General features: G+C 46.1%; 1 protein-coding gene across 2 annotated transcripts in view; it reads left to right on the forward strand.

Moving 5' to 3' along the window:
- Window positions 1-1,987: 1,987 nt before the first annotated feature.
- Window positions 1,988-8,159, forward strand: part of Dym (dymeclin) — a 265,401-nt gene continuing 259,229 nt past the window's right edge. For both annotated transcript variants that reach the window (XM_029546929.1, XM_021214259.2), the window contains exon 1: window positions 1,988-2,230. The gene's annotated coding sequence lies outside the window, so the exon portion shown is untranslated. The remainder of the gene's footprint in view (window positions 2,231-8,159) is intronic.

Consider the following 8,159-nt stretch of genomic DNA (forward strand, 5'->3'; position numbering starts at 1 on the left):
TTTTTTTTTTTAAAGATTTATTTGTATGTGAGTACACTGTTGCTCCCTTCAGACACACCAGAAGAGGGCACTGCATGGTTGTGAGCCATCATGTGGTTGCTGGGAATTGAACTCAGGACCTCTAGAAGAACAGTCAGTGCTCTTAACTGCTGATCCATCTCTCCAGCCCCTCTTTCTTAGATTTATTTATTTATTTATTTATTTATTTATTCTGAATACAGTGTTCTGCCTGCATGTATGCCTGCAGGCCAAAAGAAGGCAGCAGATCTTATTATAGATAGTTATGTGCCTCCATGTGGTTGCTAAGAATTGAGCTCAGGACCTCTGGAAGAGCATCTAGCGCTCTCAACCTCTGACCCATCTCTCCAGCCCAATGTTGAATTCTTGATCCTTCTGACTCCATGTCTTAGTTCGGATTTTATTGCTGTGAACAGACACCATGACCAAAGGCAACTCATATAAAGGACAACATTTAATTGGGCCTGGCTTACAGGTTCAGAGGTTCAGTCCATTATCATCAAGGCAGGAACATGGCAGCATCCAGGCAGGCATGGTGCAGGAGGAGCTGAGAGTTCTACGTCTTCATCTGAAGGCTGCTAGCAGAATACTCATTACCAAACTGCTAGGTTGAAGGTATTTAAGCCCATCCCCACAGTGACACATCTACTCCAACAAGGCCACATCTCTTAATAGTGCCACTCCCTGGGCCAAGCATATACAAACCACTACACTCCACTTCCCAAGTGTTAGGCTTACAGGTGTGAATCATGATGTCTACCTTCACAAACCAGTTTTCACCTAAGTAGGACTCTGTACCACCCTTTACAGTGGCTGGCCCTTGTAAAGTGCCTTCCTATTTTCAGCTAGCTCCCCGGGCACCTCGTGCTTTTGGATGCGTTGTTCTGCCGCAAGCTCAGTGAATTTACTGGCAATTGATATTGGAAAAAAAATGTCTAGGCTGGCAAAATGGTTCAATGGGCAAAGGCGCTTGCTATCAATCCCAGAGAGCAGAGTCCATTATAGGATCCATATGGGTAGAAGAAGAAAAGCAACTTCTATGAGTTATCCTTCATTCTCTACCCTTGTGCTGTGGCATGCGCATACTGCCTCCGATAAATGTAAAAGTAAAGTCTAATATTGGTATAGCTCTTTGCAGAGAACACTGGCACATGGTGATTCTATAATAAAGGTAAGAGTGATCGCTGTTTCATAGGGTGTTTTGGAAACATAAACACAATATCATCTAGCACATAGGAAATAGTCCATAATATGAACGGTTATTACCAAAACAGCCGCAATTTGTAAGTATTTTACATGAGGAGTAGTAAATACTCAAGGATATTAATTTTTTGACCTCAGGTCACAAATTCAAAATTCACTTCAAATTACGTATTTTTCTTTAAGACAGTATTTCATGTAGCCAAGCTGGCTTCCCTATGTAGCAGAATTGCCTTTGCCATTTGAGTACTTTAAGATTACGGGCTCAAATTACATCTTTTTGTTTTGTTTTGTTTTGTTTTGAGACAGGGTTTTGTTATGCGGCTGTGGCGGGCTTCTGATTCATTCATTATGCAGCCCATACTGATCTTGAACTCTGAACAATCCTCCTTTAGTTTCTCAGGTAAATATCATACTTTGACACTACACAGTATGCGATTTTCATTCTGGTGCAACTATTATATTCCTGAAGGGTCTAGTAGATCTTTCTGTTAAAAATATTTTATTTCTTAATTCGAAAAGGCCCACAAAAGACTTGTATGACATTGGTGTGATTGTCCAGCAGGAATTAACAGGCACCTTAGTCTCAATTAAGTTAACAGTGCAGGCGCTCTCAGTCAGTCGCAGGAGCCTAGAGGTTTTGGTTTCCACACTTTGCCACGTGGCTAAGTGGTTGCCCGGGAGACGCTAGGAGGATGGAACGCCAGAAGGACTACATTTCCCAGAAGCACGTGCGCTCGGCGTGCCACGGGACCGCCCGCTGCTGGCGCGCACTTAGCCGTTCGGTCCCCAGCCGCGTCCTCCGTCGCTTCCCCCTTCTCACCCCAACTCCTCCTGCGTCTCCGCACCGACAGCCGCTGGGGCCGGAGCGCGGTGGGAGCCGGAGCCGCTGACCTACGGAACCATGGAGGCCTAAGCTGCTGTGCACACCCGGGCCCCTGTGCGCCCGCGCTCCTGTTCCCTTGCTGCCTGCCGGCCGCGGCTGAAAGCGGAGTCCGCGACGCTGACACAGGTGGGCTTCCCCGGCGCGGCACCGCCCCGCGGGGTCTGAGCCGGAGGTGACCGGCCGCGCGCCGGAGGGCTACGGGCCCGGAAGGTTGGGCCGCCCGGAGCGGTGCAGAGCTCGGCGGGCCTCGTCCGCCCGCCCCCTCGGCGCCCGGGTGTGCAGAACCAAGTGAACCGGACCCCTGGCCGGCCCGCCGAGACCCGGGGGTTGCCGGAACGGCTGGAGCTTCCGGACACCCCGGACAGCCGAGGTTGGCTGGACAAATGGGCGTGTGATGGGCAGGGCGAGCCGTAGTGTGTCTGACACACACGTTTTTTTATTGCGATATCATTCTGTACTGTAAAAACGACAAGTACCCCTGAAGTACAGCTTACGAGCTTTTAGTCTTGTTCACGGATCGTACCTCCTTACGGCAATCCCTCAACATTTTTATCTCCTCGAAAGAGGTCTGTACCCATTTGCAACCGCTCCTACTCCCTCCTTCACGCCCTGCAACCATTGGTCTATTTTTTGCCTTGGTGGATTTGCTTGAGTCATTGGGTGTTAGCTGAAGGATGGAAAGGGTCACACTGGGTATGTGGGAAGTAGAGCGATAAAGCAGGTGGAAGAAAGTACTGGACAACAGCGAAGGGATGTAACGGGGCTACCAAAGCCCTACCCTGAGACTGGGGATAGAGGAAGTGCAATCCTTGAAGGTCTAGAGAGGCGGTTTTGGGCAGGAAGATGAGGAAATGGGAGTGGAGTTGGCGAGGAGCTGTGTAGCCTTCCCAGAACCAGGTGCTCCTGCCTGAGTTGAGGGCTCAGTCGTGGAAGGTAGTTTGTAGGTGAATGGTTGCTTAATAGGATGAACTTCATGGGTTTCTAGAACGACTATCCTGCTCTGGAGGTTTTAAGATAATCTTCTTGGCAACTCGGAGAAACTGGACAAGGGTAACTATCCCCATCTAGAAAACGAAGAGCTGGCCTTTTAGAGGTTGGGGTACTTGACTAAGCTCCCAAAGTTAATAAGTAGCTGTGAGTTCAAGGCCAGCCTGGTCTGTGGAGTGAGTTCCAGGACAGCCAGAGCTGTACAGAGAAATCTTGTCTTAATAAACAAAACAGTCTCTGTTAGTTAAGCAGTCTGTGTTTGGTTTGGTCAGGTCTTGTTGCTTTGTGGAAAGGTTTAGATAGGCGGGAGCAGTGGTTCTCAACCTTCCTAATGCTGCGACCCTTTAATACATTTCTTTTTCATGTTGTAGAGACTCCCAACCATAAAATTATTTTCATGCTGTTTCATAACTGGAATTTTGCTACTGTGAATTGTAATGTAAATATCTGTTGTCCGACGGTCTTCGGTGACCCTTGGGAAAAGGGTCATTTGGTCCCAGCCCTCAGGTTAAGACCCACTGGAGGTATGATCCAGTAGTAGAATCCTTGCCTGGCATGCACAAGGCCCTGGTTTTGATTGTCAGCATGATGAGGAAGAAAAAAAACTGAACAAACACTGAACGAAGATAATGCTTTCACATCCCATTTCCAGTTTAGTTCTTTCTGCCTTCCTCCTCACACGCATTCTCCCTCACGATTATCTTAAAGTAATGTGAAGTGTAGCTTTTCAGTAGTACCCGCAGGAGGCTGAGGTCCAGGGCTCCTCTTTTAATATCAATACAATACCACCGGCATACTTCGAACACTAACTTCTCAATGTCATCGATACCTAGAGGGACTTTGTTTTTAAAGGTTGACACCCTTTAAGATTGTATTTATCTTCGTGGAAGAGTAGTTTGAGCGCAGGGCAAGGGAGCACTGGGCAGGAAATAGATGGAGCACTGCTCTCCTCCAGATCCTTTTGATAGAAGTACAAACTCAGCCGTGTCTCATTTGATGAAATACAGTTTCCTCCCATGTTGGGTCATGGAACTTGGGGTAACCTGAGTCTGTAATCCCAGGCCTTGGTCACTCAGAATGGCTTCAGAATTAAACCATTTTTTTTTTTTTTTAAGGATTTATTTATTTCTATTTATGTGAGTACACCATAGCTGTCCTCAGGCACACCAGAAGAGGGCATCAGATCCCATTACAGATGGTTGTGAGCCACCGTCTGGTTGCTGGGAATTGAACTCAGGACCTCTGGAAGAACAGTCAGTGCTCTTAACCGCTGAGCCATCTCTCTAGCCCCAAGAAGAAACCATCTTTTATTCCCTCGAAAAACAAGCATATAGTGTCTCCAGCTTTTCCAGTGGCTCCTGCTGTCTTTCAGCTCCACTTTTACAAATGAGCATGGCTCATTCTGTGCAAAGAAATAAAATATTGTCACAGTTGACTATCTTTTGTTATTGTTCCCCCTCTTCTCTTCCTCCCCCTCCTGCCCCTCCTCCCCCTCCTCCTCCTTGAATTTTGAGACGGTTTCTTTTTGTAGCCCTGGCTGTCCAGGAACTCACTCTGTTGACCAGCCTGGCCTCACACTCAGAAATCCCCCTGCCTCTGCCTGCTGCGTGCTGGGGTTAAAGGCGTCTCCTGCTCCTGAGGATCCATGTGATTGGATCAGTTTTATACAGATAATCCAGGATAATCTCATACAGTGTTGCTTGTTCTTTACAATTATTATTGCTGTTATCACTGATCTTTGCTTGGGCGCTGGGGATCTGAGGTCAGTTCATGTTTGCGTGGCTGACACTTTACTGGTGGAGCATCTCCCAGCCCCCACTTTCTTTGTCCTTATTCAGTCACATCTTTGAAGTCTCTCTCTCCACTTCCTTGAACTTCCATAAAACCTTTTATGCCACAGCCTCCAAAGTACTGCATTAGAGGCTCAAGCCACCATGCCTGGCTTTTATGGCAGTAACATAATCTTGAGTTACACACATAAAATGTGGACGCTTTGGAGCATGTTATTCTGCCTATCACAAACATGCTTTGGAATATTTTGCTTTGCTACAAATGTACCAAGAGTACAATTTTGAAGTCAAGGATGCAGAAGATCCTCAGAGCCCCTAGCGCTGGTATTTGACTTAACAGTGACTGTAAACAGGCACTGAGAGGTACCTGTGCACTTGCAGTGCCACTGTGGTAAGTGAGAGCTCTCAAAGTGAGTAAGCAGAAAGCAATCGGACACCATGTGACATTCCTCCCCTCCCTCCCCTCCCCCTCCCTTTCCTTAACAGGGTCTGACTGCATAGCCCAGGTTTTAAAATGTTAGATACTTATAATCATAATACACACTTGTACATACACACTCACGTGTACATACTCATACACACTTGAATGTACACAATCCCTCTCTCTCTCTGGGGTGGTGCTTATTCTCATGTCTAGGATTCTCCGACACCCCTAGTTCAGCAGGATAAGAAGGGGCTTGAAGAGTGTGAATATCAGCAGTTAGGCTGAGTGGTGGGGTATCTGGGTTTGAAGTTCTCTTTCAAGTACTGTGACTCAGCCGAACATGGGTGAGTGCTGTGACCCAGAAAGCAGAGTGACAGGGTGCAGAGTGACAGAGTGGCAGTTGCTCCTCTCCTTCCGGAGACAGAGGTGGGGAAGATTTGTGGAAGTCCTTGTGTGTGCTGCCCTGCTCCACGTTGCTAAAGAGCTGTGGAAGTCTCCCTGTCCTGGGTGTGAAGAACCTGGCTCCGGATGGTGACCCCTCTGAGTGGCTTTAACAGCGAGGCGATGGTGATTATGACTAGCTGCTCTTGTTTTAAAAAACTTTTCCCCAGTCATTTTTTAGTTTTAAAACAGATCTTAATTTCTGAACTTAATGTTGTGCTAGTAGTTTATATATTGTCCTTATATTATTTATATCTAAACTAAACTGAGGGCATCAGATCTCGTTACCGATGGTTGTGAGCCACCATGTGGTTGCTGGGATTTGAACTCAGGTCCTCTGGAAGAGCTGTCAGTGCTCTTAACTACTGAGCCATCTCTCCAGCTGCAGAAAAATGTTTTTTGAGACAGAGTCTTTTTTTTTTTTTCTGAGACAGGGTTTCTCTGTGTAGCCCTGGCTGTCCTGGAACTCACTCTGTAGACCAGGCTGTCCTCGAACTCAGAAATCTGCCAGCCTCTGCCTTCCAAGTGCTGGGATTAAAGGCATGTGCCACCACGCCTGGCTCTGAACACTTGTATATGACCATAATACCCTAAACCAGTGGTTTTCAACCTGTGTGTCGGGACCCCTTCATAGGGGTCACCTAAGTCTATCAGGCAACACTGATATACATTCAATATGATTCATAACAGTAGCAAAATTACAGTTACGAAGTTGCAACGAAAATAATTGAATGGTTGGGGGTGGGGGGTCACCATGTCTTAAGGAGCCATATTAAGAGTTGCAACGGGCTGGTGAGATGGCTCAGTGGGTAAGAGCACCCGACTGCTCTTCTGAAGGTCTGGAGTTCAAATCCCTGCAACCACATGGTGGCTCATAACCATCTGTAATAAGATCTGACTCCCTCTTCTGGAGTGTCTGAAGACAGCTACAGTGTACTTACATGTAATAAATAAATCTTTAAAAAAAAAAAAAAGAAAAAGAAAATAAAATAAAAAAATTAAGAAAAAAAAAAAAAAGGGGTTGCAGCATTTGGGAAGGTTGAGAGCCACTGGTGTAAATGCACCCAATCTTGGCTGAACTCAGAAGCTCAGCAGGGATGGGTCTGGTTAGTACTTAGACAATTTTGACCACTCTTCCTTCAAGCTATCTCAGGCATCTCAGGCAATCAGTTCTCCACTTTTTTCTTTCTTTTTTTCTTATACTTTCAAAGCCTTCTGTTTATTTTTGGTTTTTCCAGACAGGGTTTCTCTGTCCTGGCTGTCCTGAAACTTGATTTGTAGACAAGGTTGGCCTTGAACTCACAGAGATCTGCCTGCCTCTACCTCCTAAGTGCTGGGATTAAAGGAGTGGGCCACCCTGGCCAGCTGCCTTGTGTATCTTTTAGGATAGGGATTTAGTTACGGTAGTAGCTTCCACATGATACCTATAGTGCCCCTCACACACAGAAGTTCAGTGGTGTACAATAGTGAGTGTGGCAGTTCATTGTCTTGGGGCCTAGTGGTTTATTTTTCTGACATCTCTAGGGATAGGCCTTGATCTTTAGGTCCTGGAGGACTTTCAGAGTTGTAGCTAAAATATCCAAGCAGCAGGGGAAGAAGGTACCAAGAAGTGGCTGGCTGCTTACTAAGAGACACTATTGTATCGTTTATTTAGACAGGAGTATGTCTAGTTAAGGCAGTTTCTCTTACCAAATGGAAGGGTTGGAGTGGCCTTGAGCAATTAGCACTTTCTGCCATGCTTTGTGAGCCTCCAGGCTAAGCTCTACACTTACTACTACCCCAGTTCTGCCATTTGTTTGCTTTGGTGTGTTACTAACCACTTACTCCCTGAGACAGGGTCTTAATTTGTAGCCTTAGCTGGTCTTGAACTCATGATGCAGTCTAGAAGATTGACCTCAGACTCTAGGAGAGCCTCCTGAGTGCTGGGATTGCAGGTGTGGCCCAACCACAACTAGATATTCAACCCTTTTGACTTTAAATTTTCTTATCTGCAAAATGGGACTAACGTTTACTTCAGTTGCCCAGTGAGTGAAATGGAGATACTTTTAAGATCAATCAACCAATCTATAATCAATCATTTGCATGTCTGTCTAATCATTCATGTGTCTGAACATAGAAACCTGATTAGGTGGTGTGGATATAGACAATAGAAATACATCTCTTCATTTCAGAATTGAGGTGTTGAGTTTGAGGTGTTTTGGGATACCAGGTAAGAATCAGATAAATGCACCTGGCACTCATCAGAGAGTTCTGGACTGGGCTCATCAGTATGTAAGAGTAGAGTTCACTGATCTAGAACTGGACTGGGCTCATCAGTGTGTACGAGTAGAGTTCACTGATCTAGAACTGGACTGGGCTCATCAGTATGTACGAGTAGAGTTCACTGATCTAGAACTGGACTGGGCTCATCAGT

Source organism: Mus pahari, chromosome 15 (assembly GCF_900095145.1).
Source record: "Mus pahari chromosome 15, PAHARI_EIJ_v1.1, whole genome shotgun sequence".
Classification (NCBI taxonomy): Eukaryota; Metazoa; Chordata; class Mammalia; order Rodentia; family Muridae; genus Mus; species Mus pahari.